The sequence below is a fragment of the Microtus oregoni genome, unplaced genomic scaffold (genome assembly GCF_018167655.1).
Source record: "Microtus oregoni isolate MIOR12 unplaced genomic scaffold, Mior012 000108F_ref0000382, whole genome shotgun sequence".
Lineage (NCBI taxonomy): Eukaryota > Metazoa > Chordata > Mammalia > Rodentia > Cricetidae > Microtus > Microtus oregoni.
In genome coordinates this window covers 2565130-2589717 of record NW_024544726.1, presented here as the reverse complement: position 1 = coordinate 2589717, position 24588 = coordinate 2565130, and positions in this window count along the sequence as shown.

Here is a 24588-nt window from a genome sequence, read left to right as displayed (position 1 = left end):
TACCCTTTAGTTACCACTTCCCTGGCTTCCTCAACACCCACCCCCCATTCCTAAACAATCATGAATCTACTTTTTATAGAGCTGCCCATAGTGGATATTTTCTAAAAGTGAGAAAAAGAGAAATAACATAACATGTGATATTTTCTTTAAAATTCAGTCATGTTTAATGTAAATTAAGTCATGTTTTATGACTGAGTAACTTTACTTTGTCTGAGCATACCACTTATGTTTATCCATTCAAAATGGGTTTGTCAAAATAGGTGAAGAACATACAAGCCGGTTTTAATTTCAGGAATTAAGAATAATTATGTGATAAATGTCCATATAAATGTTTTCCTGGAAACATATGTTATATTTTCCTTAGTTATATACCTGGAAGCAGAATTGTTAGAGCCTATGGTAACTCAACATTCAGCCATTTAAGGAATTGCTAAACTGTTTCCCAAAGCGACAGAACCATCTATATTATAGTCAAAGACTTTTAAGGCTTTTTTGTTGAGCTTTTATACTTCTCAAGTGTTTTCACTGGAATGTCAGTGAGCAATGTTCCTTTACATACATTTCAGGAATGCAAGAAAGATTCGGCTGCTGTTAAAGGAAAAATCCATTAACATAATGATACATTTTATTATAGGTTCAAGTATGTATTATTATCATAGACATTAAATAAGCATATATGATTAAAACCCTTTCTTATAACAGCATTTAATAGGTAGTAGTCTTTCTTATCGCAGTGAAATAAAATTAAATGAAACAAGTCTATTAATAGGGATTCTATTACAAGCACCCTCACTACTGTTGAAACCAGAACTATCAACATAATGTTGGAAGGATTAACCAAAGCAATTAGACAAAAACAAACTATTGGAGAGAATAAGATTTTGGAAGGAAAATTATAGCAGTGTGTTTTTATGCTGTATGAACATGACTGGAGGAAAATGTCAATTTCTATGCCTAACAATATTCTGTTATGCTCATAGATTGATGATGTCTAACCCAACTGTCTTCAGTTGATGGAAACAGATGCAGACCCATAGCCAAACAGTAGGCCAAACTTGGAGAATCCTGCTGCTGAAAGGGAGGAAAGATTGTAGGAGACAGACGGTGCAAGGACACCCCACAGAATCAACCAACCTGGGCTCACAGAGACTGTACCAACCCTGCATGGGATTGACCTAGGCCCTCAGAATAAATGCACAATTTTAAAAGATAATGGGGACAATCTCTATGAATTAAGTAGAGTAACCACCAGAATATATTAGTAAGAAGGAAATGATAGCTGGGCGGTGGTGGCGCATGCCTTTAATCCCAGCACTCTGGAGGCAGAGGCAGGCGGATCTCTGTGAGTTCAAGACCAGCCTGATCTACAAGAGCTAGTTCCAGGACAGGCTCCAAAACCACAGAGAAACCCTGTCTCGAAAAACCCCCCAAAAAAAAAGAAAAAGAAGGAAATGATACAGAGAAATATATACAATACATATGGTATGCATAGTAGGCTAACACATAGGTAAGAAACAGGAAAAATAAAAATAAATGTGCAAAAATAATCACTAGAAAGGTAAATTAGGACATTTAAAAGGGCAGATTCCTCTGCTTATTTTCTTATATACATTTTGATAAATAAATTTATCAAATTACTGTATCCAAAAATTAAGAAATTTCTCAAATGAAATGAAAAAAAATGATTATAGCTATATGCCAAGGTGCTTTAAAAACAAAAAAACAGAGAATTATTTCAAGTTATTGTGAGTAGTGTATACTTGTTATACATTTTCCTGTGATGTAATAAAAACAATTACTCAGAGATGACAATCTCTTCTTAGTAGCAATGGTAATATGGTAAACTCGAAGAAGTTGATATTATTAGAAAAGAAACCACATTACTGGTGTAAGGGAAAACAAGGGCAAAAATACTAGAAAAATTAAGTAAAAAATTTTTATTGGTAAATTTAAATTAAAATTTTCAACATGAATTTGTAAAATTCAGCTAATCAAAAGAGCAGGAATTGATTATACAATCATATTCAGAAGAGTGTTTACTTCCAGGTCTGTGACAGGGAAACTACAAGATTATTCTGGTTCACTGTATGCCAGAAAGCAAGGACATGGCCAAAGAGAATCGAGGACAAGCACATTTTCAAAGGTTCCCACTGACTAAGTGTGACAGGCCTTAAGTATCAGATGATGATAGGAAGTGATGATAACACACTGAATAAACAGAGCTTCGTAAATGGAGGATATTCATGGGCTGCTGTCAATGGACTTGCAGCTGCCAGTACCCATGTTTCTATCCCTGGGGATTTTCTGTAGAAAGTGAGACTCTTTTGCCTGCCCACAGGGTCCAGCTGATGATGCCAGGAACTGACATTCCCTAGGAGCAGCCCTTGAAGCATGTCTGACAAGCTGGTGGGTAATGAATTCTCAAACAGAAAATTCTGAAATTTGTTTAAAGCAAAACATGAAATAACCACTCTAAGAGATGAACCGGAGTTCATTTGATGCTTTTCTTTGCAACAAAACAACTGTTATGTGAGGATCCACTGACAGAAAATCCCAGCTTATAGTTGTCGGTGACATCATTGGCCCAGACATCAATCTGCATTAAAATAATTAATTAATAAGTTAATGGGAAAGAGAAATCCTTTCCAGTTTTTGAAAGATACAAGTTACGGGCTGGAGAGATGGCTCAGAGGTTAAGAGCATTGCCTGCTCTTCCAGAGGTCCTGAGTTCAATTCCCAGCAACCACATGGTGGCTCACAACCATCTGTAATGAGGTCTGGTGCCCTCTTCATGTCCAGCAGGCATACAAACAGACAGAACACTGTATACATAATAAATAAATTAATTAAAAAAATAAAATAAAATCATAAGTAGAAAGATACAAGTTACAAGAGAAGATGCTAAATAGAACCATGATAGAAAATTGTAAGACATTCAAATTATGAAACAGGCCACTAAATAACTACCCTGATGACCTCAAAAAGCTGATATGTGAAATAAGCATAAGGGTAGCTTTATAAAAACAAATGTGGGAAGTTCAACATGACTGGGTCCTATGTGAAAAAGTAAGTATTATTAAAGATATTTGGGGAGAAATTGGAAAAAGTTGTCATTTTACATGGGTAGAATACAAACAAGGTAAGGGAATCATTTCCTGGGTACAGCTATTATATGGAAGTTATGTAGCAGAAAACCTCATACCTAATAGGTGTATGTGAAAGTATTTAGTAGTGAAATTTCATCCTGAGATCTTCAACTTGGACTGTAGATGTGCATGTGGGGAGTGGAGAAAGCTGATAATGGATAGAAAAAATGAGAGAATGAATACCAGGTAGACAGGAGTTTGTCATGTTGCACTACTTTTTGTTTGCTTAAAAATGTTCAGCTTAAAAATGAAAAAGAAATATACATTTGAGGTAGAGATGGCACAATATCAATATTTTTTAGACAGATGGTAAGGACATGTTTGTTTATTATGCTACTCTCTATATTTCTTTTATGCTTGAAATGTTTCTTAATATAAATTCATAAATAACCCAAACAAAGGAAAACACTAACAAACTGAGTTGGAGCATATGAGCTGAAAGAAAGCAAGAATGCATTTCAAGTTCAAGGAACATAATGTGATCATAGCCTAAAAGAACATCTTTTCATCTTCAATATGGCTACCCTCATTATTCAGGAAGTCTTTAGGAATTTGTTATATTAGGAAAACCATGCAGAACCTTAAAGGACATACAACTCAGATTTTAGAAGGAAATTAAAGCAAACACTACAAAAGGCCTTTAAGGTGAGGAGAAAGAGGCCAGAGAGGCATAAGCTAGGAATAAGAACATGGGCTCTGAAGGTTAAAACTATTTTTAAGAATCTCCCATCACACATTACAACTCATTCTGCAATGTAATAGAAAGAACCCAGAGACACCCACATGGGGCTAGTAAGCAGCCTGTGCTTTCTAAACTCATCAAGTGAATGCGTGACTTACAACAAATGCATATTTATAAAATCTGTGTGGGAAGTATCTTGTCTGATAAAAAGAATTATTTCAGCCAAGAGGAGATATTTTCAGTTGTGGTGGTTTATTTATTGAGATTTCTCTTTCCCCAAACCAGACACGTTCTAATAATGCTAGCATTAGCTATGTTGTGCGAGGAGCCACAGGAAGGGCCATATGGCAAGAAACCATGGAAGCCTCTAGAAATTAAGTTATGAAAGTGGAAGGAATGCTTAAAAATCTACACTGTGCCTCCATTCCTTCACATTTCAGCCACTTTCCCTCAAAAGGTTACATATCTATCCCTTGCTTTATCATTTGAGCTTTTTTTTTTTACTAAAACAATGTATTAATAAGGGTTGGCATGGGAAAAGAAGTGTTGATTCTACATGAGACTTTGCATGGATTGGGGAAGGTTCTTCTTGAAAAATTTTTCAACTTTATTGAGATATGATTGATAAAAATTTATATAGATAAGATTCAACTTAAAATGGCTCAACTTTGTGATGATGTGAAATGTGATACACATGCGATAGTCACCATACATCAAATTGTGAGTTGTTGCTATTTTCTCTTGGGATAGCAGCACACAGTAAAAAGAAACATCCCTTCTGTGATGCTGCTACATTAGATCCATCCAATACATTTTTAGATTTGGAATATTTTCAATGTATGATGAATTTCTTGGGATGTAACTAAGTCAAGTGCTCTCTGCTCATGTTTAGGTTGGACATCTTGATGAGTGGATATATACATACAGGATGAATTAGTCATTTTAGTCAAGCTAATTGACATCCACATCAGCTCAAATAGTTACTTTATCTTAGTAAGCTGGATGTGTGTGGATATGGGGACACTGGAAGTCTATTATTTTAGAGGCTTTATGTATACAGTACAATATTGTGAACTATTGTCATCATGCTATACCTTAGATATTGAGAACTTATTTATCATGTGAAACCAACATTTTTCCATATAACCTACTAAATAAATACATTATAACTGACAAGGTTTAAGGTGGTTCCATGATCCTTCATTCTAGGAATTCATATCTTTGTGGTAATTTGGTATGGAACAATAGAAAACTAGTGTATACTATGATAATTCTCAGCAAAAATACACAGCATTTGGCTGTGGACTCCTCTAACTACATAAGCGGGCTCTGCCCACTATTAAACATCTGCTTCATTTTTGTTTGTTTGTTTATATTGGTGCCTAAGATGGAGTCTTGTTATGTAGCCTAGAATGGCCTTAAACTTACTATGTAGCCCAGGCTGGCCTTTCTATCATACCAATTCTCCTGCCTGTGCCTCTAATAATAAACAGGAGCTGTGCACAACACTCAGCTTTGCCTCTTTGTTTATAGGGACATGTGTGATTATATTTAGGCCACACTGGGGTAATCCATGCTCTGTGACTCATGATTAATCACTGACATGTATAGTGGTGCATAATCGTTAGAGAATTTCACAGATAGAGGAGAAGGATGGGCATTCCACACTAGCCTGGGCTACATAATGAGATCCTAGCTCAAGAAAATAAAATATTTTAATCACATCCATTTCTATGAAAATTCAGCATTCACAGGAAATTAAAATTGGGAAGTGTCTATACCTTAAGGGGAGGTGTCGTTTTCAGCCTAACCCTGTGAGCCTAAAATTGATCTTTGTATAGAAGAAATAGGGAAGCAAAAGAGACAGAGAAAGAATCAGGGAGGCACCATCTTTATGGATTAAGCTGTAGCATCCAATGATTCCATAAAGTAAAGTACTATGAAACTTATTGACTAGAACATAAATAAAACACCAGCAATTGGAAAGGCATACTCCAATGTATTCAGTTTCAGTGGAAAGCTCTTTCTGGAGCCTTGGGGCAGCAGCTACCAGTGCACAAATACATTCCTGTGAATTTGTCTTCTGCCCAGTACCTAAAACCTTTAGGAGTGTATCCACTCTGAGTTTAATTGAGGCAATAAGCTGGGAGTGTAGGAGGAAACTTAGAACCCCAGCACTCCAAGTGCAGTCAGGGGAAGCACAGCCAATTGTACACCACATGTGTACTGTACGTAAATGTTAAACTAGGGGTCTATATAGCTTGCTCTTGCAGCTTTGGGGCCTGTCCTACAGGGATGGAATGTCTGCATTCCCTTCCAGTAGTCGAACATTAGTTAAGCTATATTATATTCCCAGTATGATGCATTCCTGTCCACCTGTGATACCCAGTACAGTGTACACTACTCTCTGAACCATCGAATGAGGAGACTGAAAGGATGGAGGTGTAATAAGGAGAAGTATCCTGGCTAGAATTTGGAAATCACACTGAAAATCTAATCACAAGACTATTTGGCTACTTCAAAGGGACAATCGTTTAAAAATCAAAACTTTGATACATAAACACCTACTTAGTATACTCTAATACATGCTGTAATTACTGGTAATTGTTTCCATATGCTTTTGCTTGCATCCTTGCAGTGCCATGTTGCTGATATGCCATTGTCAACTCAGGAGCAACACATTTCATGCAGTTGAGAAAGGTGCAATACATGAAAACATAAAACTTCAGTATGTGGAAGACTTGCAGACATGGTCATGAGAATCAGCCACCCACTTTGACTATGGTTTTTTAAAAAATACTCCATTGTTTTGACATTACAAACATTTGACCCCACGTCAGCCAAAATGATAGTTAAAAAAAAAAGCTAACAGAGGTTAGCTGGGACCACTTAACACAGACTAAAAATGAGATAATGTTATCTGTGGAAGTTTTCTAGATTTACTTAGGGGGCAAACGGACACACTTCCGAGTAGAATTGTACCAATCTGAACAAGCCATAATTTAATATCCACATTTTTACCTTCTTAGTAACTCCCTAGGTAATTTTTCCCCCATTGCCACTTGAGTAGCTATCTAAGAACAACAGAGAAATCCTCCTTTTGGGGAGATTTGGAGGAGAATATCATTTTTAATAGCTGATAACTCTTGTTCCCTTCACATTAGGATGGCTTGTCTGTCTATCATGCAAAGTTCTGTATTGATTCTAGCATGATCGTTCTTGCTTTTAAACTTGTCTGGTAATAGCAAGTCTTAAAATAAGTTGTTGTATTGTCACTCTGATGCTGGCAGCTGTGTTTACTCATCCATTAGCATGATGCTTAGACACTTCCCTGTACATACAGTGACCAGCTATGCGTCATTTTTGTTAAGAGTGAGTCACAACATTCATCCGTCACTCTGGAAGTACTCAAACATGTGTGAGCACCCTGCTAATTTTGTTCAAAAAACAGGCCAAGAAAAAATATCTTTAAAAATAATACACCTTCAGTACATCATCATAACCAAGTCAACTTATCAAGGAATGCATGTAATTTGATGCTCACAGTTCCAGAGGATCTGTCCATGGTCATTATGTGGGGAACATGGCAGCAGGCAGGTAGGCGTGTCACTGGAGCAGTACCTGGGAGTTTGTATCTAATCAATAAGCATGAGGCAGAGAAAGAAAGAGAGCCAACTGGGAACGTTGTGTGCTTTTTCAATCTCAAAACCCACCCCGTGTAACACACTTCCTCCAACCAAGACACACCTCCTCCACAAGAACACACCAGTTAACCCTTCCCAAATAGTTCCATCAACTGGAGACCAAGCATTCAGATATATGAACTCATGGGGGCCTTTCTCATTCAAACCACCACACTCAATAAACCCCATCTGATGAAGCTAGGCTGAATGAAAGTGTTTACTCGTTTCAGAAGTCAGTTCAAGTAGTCATAAACCACATTATTTTTCAAATTTGTTTTCCTAGATAGGTTATTTGATTTTCACAGAGCTAACTTTGGGAGACTGAACAGGTAAAAAAGAGATGTACAAAGGAAGAATCAGTTAGCCCCAGGCACACCCTTTCCCAAATAAAGCAAGGACAATCAAATTTGTAGAAGTCAGTTATTTCTCTTTTCTCTGCCTAAGATTTACGCTTATCTCCCATGGTGCTATCAAGATATTCCAGTCCAGTGAGAAATAAAAGACAAAGTTGACTTATCTTAGTCTCAGTCATAAAGTGAAAGCTTCCAATGTTTATCAATTGTAGTTTCCATTATCATTTATTTCCCAGTTGATAATTGTATCTGTTTAAGAAAGTTCCATTTTGTTACTACTGTGTTTAGTGGAGCTTTTAGAGCCATTGATGGCAGTAGAATTTTTTCAACCATGCTTTTCAGCTTCTGTGGAGGTGCTTATACAATCTGTCGAAGCTTAGCCCTATCGCTGTGCTGAATCACACTGTACAACACTATTGTTAAGGCTACCCAGACTTTCTACAAACAAATGCAACTTGTCAGCTCATTATTGCTGTGGTTATTATATTGCTTGAGCTTTTGCATGGGTTCTTTGGTGATATTGACTTCAGATACTGCTTCTTACATAGATTAGATTTTCAGTACTTCTGCCTATGTTTATTTCTGAAAGTACAGAGTAGTTCATTTTTCTCGATGTTTTGCATGTCTTTCTGACAAATTGGCACTCTATTCTCCTTTAGTGTTCAGTGGAATTCGCTAATAAAATCACTTGGGGATTTTCTTCATAAAAGAGCTCATAAATTCCATTTAAAAATCCAATTTGATTTTCTGAGGCAAGGTATTACTTTGTAGCATGGGCTGACCCAGACCTCACTATGCAGTTCAAGCTGTCTCCGAACTCTAACACTGCCTCAGCTTCCTTAGAGTTACGTGCAGGATGGTGACTTTGTCATTTTTAGATTTTGGATTCTTTCTTGAGTCACGTCTCTAATATATCCTTCACATCACTTTGTGTAGTTCAACTAAATATTTTAAGTTTACTACTGTTGTGTCTAAATGTCTCTTAACGCATTTTTCTACAGTTTATGATGTAACTTTCAGGCGTTATTTCTTTCTGTTGTGCCTTTCTCTGTTCTGTTTGTTTGGTGAGACAGGGTCTCACTTTGAAGCCATGACTGGCCTGGAACTCAACTATGTAACAAAACTGGCCTCGAACTCACCTGCTTTTGCCTCCCAAGTGCTATAACCAAAGGTGTGTGCCACTGTGCCTGGCCCACTTCTTTGTTATTTGTTTATATACTCATCCCTTATTTCTCCTTTGAGACAGCATAGCCTGTAGTCCATGCTCGGGCCTTGAACCCAAAGGCCTCTTATCCCAGCCTCTACTGCCCAGGAATTTATTTTTTTCTAGCCAGGAACATCTTTCTAATTGCTTGAGAAGAATGTTTAGGCTTATTGATTTTTCACCTTTCCTCTTACAGCATGTGATTTGAAACACAGAGCCTCCTGCTGAAAGTCAGCAAGAAGCTGAGGCTCTCAGCCATTCTGCCAGCCTGGAAGGAAGGGAGTGCTGCCAACAACCACATGAGCTTGGAAACATATTCTTCTTTAATAGATTCTCTCATGAGGATCAAGTTCTCATCAATATCTTCTTTGCAGCCATGCAGAGGACCCATCAAACACATTCTCATAGTCCTGGACTACAGAAACTATAGAATAATAAGAATTTATGATATTAAAATTTTTGATAATACTATTATGCTTCATTAGCAACATTTATTAGTGAAAAATGATCACTGGGTATAAAAGTCTAAGATAATGCTTGCTTTTTTGAACATGTTAAAGCTATAATTTCAAAATATTTGGACTTGTAATGCTGTAGCTGGTAAGTCTGTTGTAATTCTGTTTCTTTCTTCTTTAAAATAATTTATAATTTTATTCTGTCTTTAAGGCCATCTCTTTATTTGGGGTTTTTAGGATTTTTTACTATGACATGTCTAGGTTCTCATTTCATTTTATATGTCTTTCTTGGACTTGATTATTATTCTTGATATCTTTTCATTAATTTTGAAATATTCTGAGGGTATTTTTTAAATTCTGATTTCCTAAAATCTCTTCCTTTCATTTCTGTCATTCTAATATTAAAGTTACTTTACAAATATCATTGTACAAATATCAGAGGGAATCTCATGTCAGTCTCTCAACATCCCATGGCCTGAGAGAACTCTGGCTGCCAAACTTTCTGTCTGTGCCTTTGTTAAGCTATCAAACATAGTATTGAAACTTTTAAGTTGCCAGTCTATGCTAAGCAAATAACAAATAACCCAGGAGAAGAGTAGCCCCAAACTTTGGTTCACTATGGTTGCCTATCTTCCTTAGGTCCATGATTCAATAATAATTCTTCACTCTATTTTTCTATTTTAGCTGTCTGATCTGGTATTTCTCACAATATTTTTAATATGTCGAGAGGTGGTGGTGGTGGTGGTGGTGGTGGTGGTGGTGGTGGTGGTGGTGTGTAGAATACTAAGAAAAGCCAGAGATTAGAAAATGTGATGGCTAAGTTTTAATTGTTATCTAGATGTAATGTAAAGTCACCCAGTAAGAGAATCTCAATGATAAATTGTCTAAGTCATGTTGGGATGTGGACATGATTGCAGAGGATTTTATTGGTAGCATTAATTTATGTGTGGAAACCCAGTCCACTGTGGGTGGCATCATTCTATAGGAAGGACATCTTGAACTGTGTAAGCATAGAGGAATCGAAATGAGCACAAACAACTGAAGATGCATGCAGCTTTCATTTCTCTCTGCTCTTGACAATGGATATGATAGAGTTATTTGAAGTTCTTGCCTTTACTCCCCCACAGTGATAGGATCCACAACACAGTCATGCATTTATTTACCCCAAAGACTATCTCAATCCCAACTTAGATGAAGAAACCTTGAATTTTTCTCTTGGGTGACTCCATATAAAGATTTTATCAATTGTCCAATTTAGTGAGCACTCAGAAGCAGAATTTAGGCAGATCTAATCTAGTTCTATTTTTATTTTTTTCTTATGAAGTAACAGGCATATATCTAGTTCTCTGATAATTGAGGAACTGGATGTGAAAATGACTTTAGAACCACAACATCTGTCACATATCTTCCAGATATGATGTAATATCCATGATCCTTTGCCTATCAGATGAGCCAGGTTTGCTTCTTTCTCTACTCTTGCATTTGATAAGTAGCATGCAACAATAGATTTCCTTGTCTCAGGAATAGCGCTTCCTGTTCTGTGCCGAAACATGCTAGGCAAGCACTTTTCCACTGAGCTATGTTCTCAGTCCTAGAAGAGTTTCAAAAGTAGTTACTCTAAAAAAATAATTTAGCATACCCATTTTGGTATATTGAACTCTGCAAATCATCTTAGGTTTCTAACTTTTATGAGGTGTACTTTACTATCCTCTCATCATAGTCTCAGGATGGTTTTCACTTTGTTGTGACATAGACAAATGGTCCAAACACAAAGTAAGGAGATCTAGCTTCTACCAGTATTTAAACAACTATAATTTAATAATTTTCCTATTTGCTATAAACAAGGTAAGGTTTAATGTCTCTCAAGGGAGAATTTTGAAAAATGGTTTTGAACAGCATGCAATTTTTGTCTTAATAGTTATCTATGAAGCTCAGTAGATGAAGATCAAATTTTCATAACTACATTGTATGATGCCATTACAACAAACTGCAGAATTTCCCTATTAATTAATATTCAGGTTTGCAGATTTACAGATCTTTTTGTTGTAAAACAATGGCAAACTGTAGTGGTTGGTTTTTGTTAATCTGACACAAGCTAGAGTTACATGTGAAAAGGTACATCAACTAAAGAATAGCCAAGAGCGTACTGACCTTTGTCCATGTCTATGAAACATTGTTTTAATTGCTAATTGATGTGAGGGCACATACCACTATGGACAATACTATTCCCAGGTGGGTGGGCCTGGACTTTATAAAAAAGGTAGCAAGCTAAGAGAAACAAGCCTGTTAGTCGCATTCATCTATGGTCTCTGCTTCAGTTTCTACTTCAAGGTCCATGCTTGAGTTTCTGCTCTGATTTTTCTCACTGATGAACTGAGAGTTGTATAAGGAAACCTTTTCTCCTCCAGATTGTTCTGGGTCATAATCTTTATCATGCAATGGAAAGTAAACTGGAAATCACAACAAATATTATTGAATACATGCCTATTTGCTAAAAATAAGAATCAATTTCCATATCATATATGTATATCCTTTGACATAGGCTATCAAACAACTGTCCACTTTGGGTACTATTTCAACATATTCATAGCACACATATGGGTGAATTAATTAGTTCTGCATCATTCTAGTCAAAGGCAAAATAACCCCCAGTCAGGTCACTAAACTCACACATTAAAATAAAATGGCTCCCCTCACATCTCAGAGATGCTTAGATATAGAAACAATTTGAAATCATAAAACCCACTTGGTATTTTGCACAAGAATTTCAACTCATTCTCCAAAATCCTGGCATCAAAGCTATTGGTTTTCATTTCCATTCTCACGTTCTACTTGAGAAGAAATTTAGAAGGGGTCATAGTAGTTGTATTCCCAGCTCTGACCTTCACTGATAATTTTAATTTCTCAAGGTTTGCTGCTGATTTACTAGGCCTTGTCAGTTCCACAAGACTGTGACTCTTGTATTGGTCTCACATTTGTATTAACTGTTGGGTAATCTTATGCAGTAAGTTTATCCAACTACAAAGCAGTTGTTATTGCTTGCCCCTGAATTTCCTCTTGATGGGGGAGAGTCTTCTGGCTTGTGTTAATTTCATTGGTTAAATAAAGAGACTGCCTTGGCCCTTTAATAGGACATAAAATTAGGTAGGCGGAATAAACAAAACAGAATGCTGGGAGAAAGAAGCTGAGTCAAGGGGTCGCCATGATTCTCTCACTCCAGACAGACGCAGGTTAAGATCTTCCCTGGTAAGCCACCTCGTGGGCTACACAGATTATTAGAAATGGGTTAGCTCAATATGTAAGAGCTAGCCAATAAGAGGCTGGAATTAATGGGCCAGGCAGTGTTTAAAAGAATACAGTTTCCATGTAATTATTTCAGGGCATAAGCTAGCAGGCAGCAGGGGTGCTGGGGACGCAGTCCCGCCACTCCTATTACAACATCCTCTCTGGTATTTTTCATTGTTTCTCTTCCATCCACATAGCTTTGCCTCAGTTCAACTCCTATTCTACATCCAATAATGTTCTGACTGGAAGAGTTCTAATCTTTCTTTGTTTTTCTTTCTCAAAAGTAGGTTCTACCATGCCTTAGTCTGTTCCACTGTTTATTCTTTCCATTGACAAAACATCTGACAGTATGTAACATATAAAGAAAGGAGGCTTATCTACCTCCTGCTTCATGGAAATGTCTGCTGGATAGTATGGGCCTGTAGGCTGAAGATTGATGCCCCAATGGTACAGAGGAACTTTGGGTGACTGTACAGGCAGCGAGATCGCTCTGTGATTTCTAAAGTTTTGTAAGTTGCTTACTTCTCATTTACTTAGGTAATATTATATCCTTGTGGAGTCTTTGATGGAGTTGAAGAATGGTTAGGTATAGTTTTTCTTTGTTATGATAAAAGATAAAATAGATATAAATATTATAACTGTAATTCTTGCTTGATAACTGTTTTGTTATATATAATGTTACTATGTTAAAGTGAAAGCCTTTCCTTTTTGTTTAAACAGAAAAAGGGAAAATGGTGTAGGAGGTCCTTTTGTGTTGCTTTCATTGGTTAATCAATGAAGAAACTGCTTGGCCTGATAGGACAGAACTTAAATAGGTGGAGAAGACAGAACTGAATTCTCGGAGGAAGAAAGCAACAGATAGAGTTGAGATGCCATGAAGCTCCTGCCTGAGACAGACGTAGGTTAAAATCTTTCCCGGTAAACCACGACCTCGTGGTGCTACAAAGATTATTAAAAATGGGTTTGATCAGGATGTGAGAGCTGGCCAAAAAGAGGCTAGATATAATGGGCCAGACAATAATTTAATTAATACAATTTCTGTGTGGTTATTTCGGGGATTAAGCTAGCCAGGCGGCTGGAACAAGCAGCTCACTCCTCCTACTACAATAAGTCCCAATGTCCAGCTGCTCTTTCAGTTACATCCAATGTGAATTCTCATACATACATGCATGTAGGTGACAATAATATGACTTTTCTCCTGGTGATCTATGTTCTGTCAGTTCAATTCATAGACCCAAATAACTGAGCATAAGAAGGTAGAGAGCCAAACCTTTCCTCTATATCACCAACAAGAGGGAAGATAATAGAACAATAGGGCAAAAGCAAAGGCTCCTCAGTGGGATCACTTAAGAACTATGTCACTTGAATCTATCTCTACTATTATATTCCTAGCATCCCTCCAAAACAGAAACTTTATGTGCATCTGGATAGTTCAAAGCAGACAGAAATAGAAACCATAACAAGATCTAAAACTGTCTGACTAAAGGTATGATTTAAGAATATTTAGTTTAGTTGGGTCTGTTGGCACATGCCTATAATCCCATACTGGAGAGACTGAGGCTGGAGTATCATGAGTTCAAGACACATCTGAGCTACCTGAGACCCTGTCTAAACACTGAGAGTGGAGAAATAAACTAAACTGGGCAAATCCACACCCTTATTGTTCTTTTCCAAATGGAAATGGAGTTGTCTTTTCATAGTATTTTATTTGTTCAATGAATGTTTCAATTACTCACTAGAAATGTTCTGCGAAATTTCTCTTAGAAAATTTGATTCAATTCCACATTTAGAGTATGCTATGAGGGCTTGACATAGACAAGGAATTAACTACTAAGAACAAAGGTTTTTTTTTTATCTCAGGCATTGAGAAATTGCTTTTGCTGAAAAGTACTGACTCCTCACTTGGACTCGCAAGAGCAGGATGAAAGCCTGGTGTCTCTGCTTTCATTTCCTGTCTCTCTCCTTTAGGCATCTTACTTTCAGCTTTTAACTTAGTCCTGTTTCAGACTCCTAAAAAGGTACCTGAAAGTCTCTGTCACTTTCTATGTATGAAGTCACCTCAGATCCAGTGGAGCTTCACAGGCAGATCACCGATAATACTATCACCCCGAAGCAGGAGCAATCATGTCCCAGGAGCCACCTTGCAGAACTGGAACTGAGATAATGATCAAGCAGACCACCCTGACCAGTACTTGATGGAGGAAGGTCATTAGCTAATAAAGGTACTGCCTTGGCCCATTTTATTGGTTGAAAGATAGGTGGGAGGAGTAGGCAGAACAGGACGCTGGGAGGAAGAGGAAGTAAGCTCAGTCTCGACCGCTCTGCTCTTGGGAGCAGACGCCTGAGATAGACGCCATGCCCCGCTCCCGGGATGAAGCTCCGACCCAGGATGGACTAGGCTAGAATCTCCCTGGTAAGTGCACCTTGGGGTGCTACACACAGATGATTAGAAATGGGCTAAATTAATATGTGAGAATTAGCCTAGAAGAGAATGGGCCAAGCAGTGTTTAAAAGAATACAGTGTCCGTGTAATTATTTCGGGGCATAAGCTAACAGAGCAGGCGGCCAGGGTGCTGGGGACGCAGCCCCGCCGCCCTTATTACTACAAGTACTCCTAGATTATGCATATCTACCACCCTTTGTCCCAATTCTTCCTTTGTTCAAGCCCAAAGATTAACTCAGCACCCTAAAAGTGGACTTGGGATCACTGGACCCATTTTATCTGTTCTTCTATCCAGCATGCCACACTGAGTAAGTCTCTTTTTCCTTCTTTTCACTATTCGTCTCTTGAACATACTTGGGTTGAACAGTTGACCCTAGTCCATTGGGCCTTCCAGAGACCCAATTAACAATTCTGACTGGAATGAAAATTAGCTTGGCCTTTTGAAGTGGTCATGATGGTACAGAACTCAGATGTTTCTACTAGGGAAGAGCTTGTCAACAGTCTTCAGCTCCCGAAACTTCTGATCCACTGAGTCATTCATACCAAAGCTGGGCTTATGTCAGATTAGTTGCTAAGCATGACTAGGTCATGCCTGCCTGGCAGGAAACCCCTCCAGTATCTTTCTCAGAGCTGTATTGCTGGCTGGGGTTCTCCCACCTAACCATCTTTCTTAGGCTTTTCCTTTCCATATTGGTCAGACCTACAAACTTGCTGAAAAACTCCCCCTTTCCATGCCCAACCCTACACTTCTTACCCATGAGAGAAATAGCCCCTTGAAATTGTCATTTCCTCTATGTTTATCTTCTCCCCCAATAGTTACCAAAGACTCCTATAGCATAATAACTACTTTTGCAAAGCATCAGGCATGGACTAGGCCAAAGATCTTCTACCAGACACCATAAAATTCCCTAGAGGAATAAGACAGTAATACAGTCAGGACAACTTCTTTGAGCTAGCTCTCATTCTCTCATCAATTTTCATGTGCTGGACACAGTGCTCGATTCTTTTTCTAAGTAATTTCAGTTAAGCCTTACAGAAACCATATAAAATAAGTGACATTATTCCAATTTTATGATGTGCCCAAGGACATGGTGCGACTTGTACTTTAAAAAAAATTCAGATTTAAGGAGAATACTAGAGAATCTTAAAACACATGCTCTTCTATGCCTTATACCACCTTCCAGCACTAGCAATAATCACAGCTTTTTGAAGTTAACTAGTGTCATGTACCAAGCAGGAAGTCAGACCTTCTTATATGTGCTACCTCCTGCAATTCTCAGAACAATGTCACAAAGGAAATATTATTATTTTTATTTCAGAGACCCACAAACCAAAAAGAAAGTCACTTATCATAGAGAATTGTTTCCTAGAAACAATTAAGGGCATGCCCCACAGCAGCAAATGACATGCTAAATGTGGGCTGACAGGAGTTTGCTGAACCATATTATATGGCTAGTGACCTTAGTCACATAGATGTCTCCCCCAACACACCTCTCTACACCCACCCTATCGCATATTATGGCCTTATGGTTTATATTCTAAGCATTTTAAGACTTTCCCTTAATTCTCTTGGCCCTTCCGTGGTGAGCCCTCCATTTTGCAAGTCAAGAGAATCTCTGACTCATTTCACCAATATGCCATTGTAGGTTAATTCTGAAAAAGAATGGTCTGCTAGCAAATAAATGTGTGGTTTTTTTTCTAGAGAACACATGTCATTATTTGTGACCACAGAGCTGATTTTGTTTTCAGCATGTTCTAGAAACTCTTTTCTAGTTCTCTTTTCTGAGTTGCATATTATATATAAATAATGTACAATGTAAAACCATTTAATAGTTACTATATTTTTGCCTCAGAAATATCTTTGAATTTGTTTTTTTGCTCTAATGTGAGTGCCACACACGTCCACCCAACAGTCAGATTAAATACTATTTAACAAGAAAATAGTAAAAGCTAAATAGTGCCCCCAACACCAAAGTTTACCGCAGAAGCAAAAGGGAAAAAATTCTGTGAGCTTTCATGATCAGATTTTAAAACCTAGAAGCAGGTTTTACCTTGTTTATCCATGGGTTTTCTGGAAGTTGCCCATAAACCCAATTTCATGGCCAAGTGGTTGTGGGTAAATAATTATGGAAATAATAGGAGGAAGAAATAGAAGTCTGTTTCAAGACAAGGTAGAAGTGAGGATCTAGACAAGCTATTATGTCTCCTCTCACAAGCTCTCATGTTCCCTGTAGTCCAGGGCGAGCCATGCACTGCAGTGTGATGTATCTCCCAACTGTTGGTTAGCTACCTGTCACCATGACAAAACACCTGAATAAAGAAAGCTTCAGAGGAGAAAAGACTGATTTTGCCTCCTGACTTCAGGAAATGTCCTGGTTGAAAGGCATGGCTGGAGAAAGCTGATCATGGTCAGGAAACAAAATGCAGGGAAGGAGATATGGATCCCAATACTACCTTTGCAAAGAGTAGTGCCTCCCCACAGTGATCTAGTTCCTAGAAATACACTCCCTTCTAATGAAACTTTCCACTCCCTCGGAATCCTGCCTCCAGCTGGGAGTTAAGCCCCTATTACATACCTTTCAGAGTCATTTAAAAAACAAACCATAACAAAATCATCTGCAGCAAAGTCTCGGGTTTGAATTTCAAAGGCACCATGGGATCCAGTCCACCCACAGAATTGGCTGCTAAAGTACATAATACTTTATTTGATGCTGGAGATAGTTGTTATTCAGAAATAAGAAACTGCCAAGAAGATGAGGTGACAGGAGGCAGAGCTGCTAGTCCACCTATGGTGAAGTTGAAAAACATGAAAAATATGTATGTAATGAGATTTCTGAGAAAAATTTCTCCAGTCCACCAACTTCTATGGGTTTGTTTGTTTGTTTGACCAATTATATGACATGGCTCCAAACTAATTAAGATGGGGAATTCATTCTATCATACTGTTCAAGGAAATTATATTATTCTAGGGAAAGCTAGTTTGGGATTCATAATAATGCAACTTGGTTATATTCTGATCAATTTTGGAGTTTAGAATAGTGTGAAACTGATAGGCAGTCAGTAGAAACCATATAACATTGAACATGGCTGGGAATGAAAGCCAGTGGTAGAAGGCTTACCTAGCATGTGTGAAACCCTGAGTTTAAACCATAGCCCTCCCTCCCCCCTAAAAAAACCCTAAATTTAAGTCTTCTCCTGGGCTAATGCTATGTATTCTGACCTTCTCTGGAGACACTCTGCAGCTCCTATTTAGCCATGTGTTCAGTATAAGAAGCCATTGATACGCATGCTTGCTAAATATGCACACGTTGTGCATATTTTTACTTAGAACATTTTCAAGTTATAGTGTATTAGCATTTAACCACATTGTAAATCAAGGGGCTTGCATATATCATTTTAATTTTGATATAAATTGGATAAATACTGTATTAACAGTTTCTAGTAAACATGGAGAACAGATAACTAACCACCTAGGAATACAATAAAGATAATATACAATTCCTTAAAGAGAGTGCATGTGGTTTTCCCCCACAAGAGTGCATGTGGTTTCCCCCCACACTCAAACATCAGCACTTTCATTAACAATCCCAAATTCATCACACTGCAGTTTGAGTTAGTCTCCTCTTATGCTGTCCTCACTGGAAATCAAGAAGCTTTAGTCTCCTTTAGAATGTCTTAAATGATATTTTTAAATTTCCTGCTGATCTTTCCCTTGATTGACCAAGAAGATCTGACTCTCCAGCATGTTATAAAGTTTTGTGGCTCTTGGGGAACTTTGTCAAAGTTCTTGCCTCTTTTTATGATGGCCTATAGCTACCTAGAAAATAAGTAACCTTAAAACAGCAAATCAAGAATTAACATTATTCCTCATAGTTTGGGGAGGGTGTGACCCAGCTTTGCTAGCTTGTTTTATATGGGAAGGAGGCTTACAGTAAGATGCTGCAGAACTTTGAGTCATGTTGTCCTTGTTCAAATGGATGATGGCTAATGACATTTGTAAGCTAAGAGTTCAGCTGGAGTTGCCACTAGAAAGCCTACAAGTGGCCTGTCTCTTCAGTCTGCCTTTGTGTATTAGTTCATTTTCTGTTGCTATAGCAAAATCCCCAGGTTTGGGTTTAGTTACTTAGAAAACCATTCTGGCCAGCCTATGTTCAAGAAGTGGGGAATTGTACCTCACCATTCGATGGAAAGAGTGACTTTAAAAGAAGAGCCAAGCAGATGTTCAAATCCCCACAGCAGTTCTCCTTGTTGAGGACTCTCTTGTCCTTTCTGGGTGAAGAAAACAAGTAGAGCTCCACTTACAGAGCTTGAATCCCAAACCAGGGCGTCTGTGAGAGATCTTAGGGTTACTTGTGGCAAAGGGCAGAGAAAGAAAAGATGAAGGGTTTCATAAATATCAGGGACACAATCGCAGGCAGGAACGTTCAGTACTTGTTACTTAAGTGAAAAGGTGACATGAAAGAGGTCTGAGGTCTTCAGAAAGAGGCTCTTGATGCAAGGGTGAAGGAGCTCAAGAGAGCGGCAGTCTAATCAGAGAGCCCTCAGGGCAGTGCTCCTCATGAGCAGACGGAAGAGCTATGATCCGGTGTGCAACTGTAGGCTTCTCCACAGTCTGCCTCAGAGCACACACAGGAAGCTTCTGGTCCCACTAAACACTACCAAAACTCCAGTAAACTGCACTCCCAAGAGAAAGTGGAAGACTACCCAGAAATGAAAAGACAGATCTTAAATAGATGTGTTTCTGAGAAATTGCCAAAGTCCGGAGAGGTATGATTGGTTTGTGCTCTTCTCAAATTACACACTGCAGTTTTATTGAGAGCCTTTTATTTCATCTGACTTTTGTGCATTCCATTGATGGAGCCTGTCTGCCCAATTGAAGCTGGAGCCCATGTTCCACAAGGAAAGTGGGCTTTGGGGTTGCAGGGCAGAGGAAGCACAGTGGAAGCAGTGCTGTGCCAGTCTCAGGCACAGACTGAGAAACTGACAACTTCAACTTCCTGTTTCTTGGACTTCTCATATTTGAAGCAAGCAGTCATGCTACAGGAAGGCCAGGCACCCTGTGGAGAAGGCTGCTGTGGAAAGGAACTTCATTCCTTGTCCCTAACTAAACCTGAGCTCTCCGATAATACTCAACAGCAACTGAGCAGCCAAGCTAGGAAGCCAGTTTGAAATGATTTCTTCAGGCTCCAGGTAAGCTATCCTATTGGATGCTGCCTAAAATACAAAGGAGTTGGCACTGCCTAGCCCTTCTTAAACTAAAGAGTCAAGAACAAAATAAGCAAATAATTATTATTTTTAAATCACTAGGTTTTTTCACAGCAATAGATAATTGATATATACCTTTTATTATATTACAGTGCCTCTGACCTTTCTTCTATTCTGATATTGTGGTATGTGTAAAATTAGCTCCAGATTTCTGACAAATCAATGAGTAACCTAAATGGATAGCAGGAACAATGACAGTAAAGAAAGTATACCATTAAGCCATCAAATGGTAGGTGAGTGGTATGTTTTTTATATTTCTCTGCAGAGGTTAATGGAGAGAGCTTTGGTTAAATTAACTGACTTAGGTGCCACTGAGCCAACCACTCCCCACTGGAACGGCAATTCTTTGAATGTCGCTGATTCTGTGAAGGACTTTATGGAGATTGTCATCAATTTTGAGTGGGTCCCCAAACCACAGAAAAGGCTTTCTGTTCAGTTGTGCAGAGTGATCGTCCCAACGTGAGATACTAAGATGTATATTCATCATGGTCTTTGTCAGTGGCCTGAAGTTTGAAATTCAGAGGATTTCTGTGAAATGACATTGTACTATATTATAAAACAATGCATTTACATCTAGATTAATAAACTGTACCCAAACAGTCCAGGGTTTATATTGAATAAAAGCTTTTTATTGATTGCTAAGCAATCAACCTTTTTGTGAACTTGGGGTATGAGGACTGATGCTGATATCTTTGTGCTATTAAAAGACTCCCAGAGTAGGGAGATGAAAGACCCGGATAAATTCAGACCCCTCTAGCAGAAAGAGTAGAGTCAAAAAAATCTAGCAGGGAAAGAAGAACCAAAACTCTAGGATAGCCAGTTCAGTGACTCTTTTCCAGGAACTAGCTGACCATAACGTTAGATTATAATCTTGAGAATAATCTTAAGAAACAGAGAGTTACCCCCTTGTGATTATCACTGCTATTTTCAGAATTTTCCAATGATGCCCTCCCTACCCTCTTTGGGTTATTGGGTTATGGTTTCTTCCCTTAAATACCCCTTCTCCCAGCTACTCAGGGTCAAACTCTCTACCCCTGCATGGGAAATGAGTTTTGGCCCCAGTGCACTGGTTCCTGTCCTGTCAATAAATCTCCTGTGATTGCAGCAAGGACTGTCTCTCGTGAGTTCTTGTGGCGGGGGGCGTCATGTTATCCTGAGACTTGAGTGAGAGTCTCCCCACTCTGGGTGTCTTTCATTATCACAATGACTTTGGGGGAACTAGTGGCTACTTAGAGCCTATGACTAAACTTCTGGCATAGCATTTCTATCATAGTGCAATGCCTTTTCCTGCTTGGGTCAGACCTATAAACAACTCCCATGGTGCCAAGAATTGGCATGAAAACCAAGTTAATTAGTTGTTTGATCAAGTCACTAAGATTTTATTTGTCCTGGTTTCCTCACTCTGATGAGCATATTAGTGACATTCTGTAGATTTTGTTTTAAGTAAAATGAGTTAATATGTATAAGTACTTAGAACAATTCCCGCAGCGTAGAAGTTTCTGTATGTTAGCTGTTATTACAAACATGGTTACCAAGGCCATTGGTTACTACTATTATCACCCTCTTACTGGATAGTTGAGCATAGCCTAGAATTAAATCCTTTGTGTGCTGCTACAGGAGCCCACCATACCCAGAAGACCTTATTTTAATTGTGAAAATGTCGAGCATACAATGTGAATAGGAAGAACTTTGACTATCACACCCTTTTCTCTTATTTATGGGATTTTAACATATACACACTCCTAAACACAGCATTGGCCCTACAATTCCTCCTCATCCTCCATGGTTACTCATTTCCTTTTCACCTTTTCTAGCAGTTTGCACACAGCTTCCCCAGCCCAGGGGTCACCCTCCATAATTTAGAGCTCAGATTCCCACAATATAGCTGGGAATAGAAAGGTACACTTTGGAGGGGATTAATAGTTTACATATATCAATGCAGTTTCCTGTACTGCCATGCTGAGCATGGGATCTTACCCTATTTTGCTCACAATACACAAATGCCTGGAAATTTGTTGAGGTTCTGTGTGTGTGCACACTTGCAAACACATAAGAAATGGGAAGGGATATGTGATCATGCTCGAAGAATATGATGGTTCTCAAGGACAACGCCATTGCAAGCCAGGTCTAGAGTGACATAGCTTTCACGGTAGTTTTGAAGCGTGTTCACAGTTTTAGCTTAGCATATCTATCCTCAAGGATGTAGGCTAGAACTAAAACCCAGCAAACTCACACAGCAAACTCGTGAGCTTTTTGTTCAGTTCTAGAATCTAACTGCTCAGGATCACATTTTATTGCAATGTGTTTCAAAGCTTTATGCGCTGGGGGCCTGTCTCTGCTGTGGGGACTAGTGACTCCTGATTAGATGAGAGAGGTGCTATGCTGTCCTCAGAAGGGGTTAATCCTGGTCTCTCAGACTAAGTTAGTCGTCTCAAGGTTACATTAGTGTAGTGTGTGGCCATCCATTGCATTCAGATCTTTCTGTGGATACCTGCTTCCCTTTCTCTTTCTCTTCCATATTGTGATAGAGCCAGAGGAAGAGGTGTGCCCTTAACCAGAAGCTGCACATACAGGGCCACTTGAATATGGACTTTCCGCTGCCCAGAATACCAGCTAAGTTTCTTTTCCTTTCTTTGTAAGTTACTAAGCCTTGGATTTTTTCTTACAATAGTCAGAAACAAAAAGACTATGACATAGAGAAATGTAAGGGATGGCTGAGCTCCCTTTCTTCTCAAGACAAAACAGGAAGGAAAATAGAGAAACTAAAAGGATTACAAGCCATACCATTGTGAATCCGTATATCCCTTTCTCCCCCTAGGGTTCAGCGGAAGGGAGGGGTCTTAGTGATATTAGGCAAACACCGAGAGTGAATGAGACACAGTGTGGCTAGGGAGAGAAAATTCTGGTCTTAACGTTCTGGTGGTCCTAGGATTTAATCACCGCTCATTGCAGACAGAAGTTCTGCATCCATGGACTTTTCCTAGGGATTCTCTGTGACAGGATAATAAATCTTTCACCTGAGGTTTTTGGTACAGCAGATAGGACATCAAGAGCACCTGTCAGTAGATGGCTCAGTAATCCACGAAGGCTAAAATGGAATTAAGACACCACTGTGCTTGAAACCGAGTCAGGCACATGCAAAAGGGGAAAAGTTGTACCCCTTTTACTGCTGTACAGGCAGAAGGCCCTGTGCACTAGGACCTCCAGCCTATATTCCTGTTGGAAGAACATATTACTCTCTCTCACCGCTTCTGGACTAAGCTATATTAGATATTCTCTCCAGTGCCACCCTCTCCCAGTGGTAGAGGTATCACCGGCCTTTGGAATTCATCCTCCTCTTTACTCTTTCAGGCTTCTGGGTAGCAGAACTCCCCAGCTGTTGGAAATCTCTGCTGCTTTCTTTGTTCCACTTTGCTTTGTGAAGCGAATTTACACCATGGCAAAACAGACTCTTATTTGAACACACCTTTTTGAGAGTGGTTTGTTTCTCTGCTCCGTACGATGACAGTCTGTTCGCGTTTGTTGTGGGCAGCCCCGGCCTGCTTCGGTCAGTGTAGTCTGCACAGATCCTGCCTCAGAAGCTGTCTTTGGATCCCAGACTACTACAAGCCTTGGAGGAGAGTGGTATGAAGAGCTGTGATGCCTTCCATTAAGCCATGCTGAAGCAACTGATTGACTTCCTGCTAACTCACAGGTGGGTGTCGGATTAATCATAGGCACAATCAAAGAAACTAAATTTTATCTACACTGGCAGGTTATGCTGTAAATTATTTTTCAAGTCCTATGGCTCAATTGTCACTACTGGGGGACAGATTCTATCTTATGAATCTTTGCCAATTTACCAATACCTAATGTCCTGCTTGGATGAAAGCTCATAACCACTGTCTGAACAATAAGGGAGTAAAGTGACCATATTCAATCAGTGTGACAACTCATTCACACATGGAGGTAACCATGGTACCGGTTCTTGGTTCTTAAAGGCGCCTACATGTACTTCACTGAGGAAACCACTATTGAAGAAAGTCTCTTTCTCTCTTTCTCTTTCTCTCTCTCTCTCGATTTTGACATGATA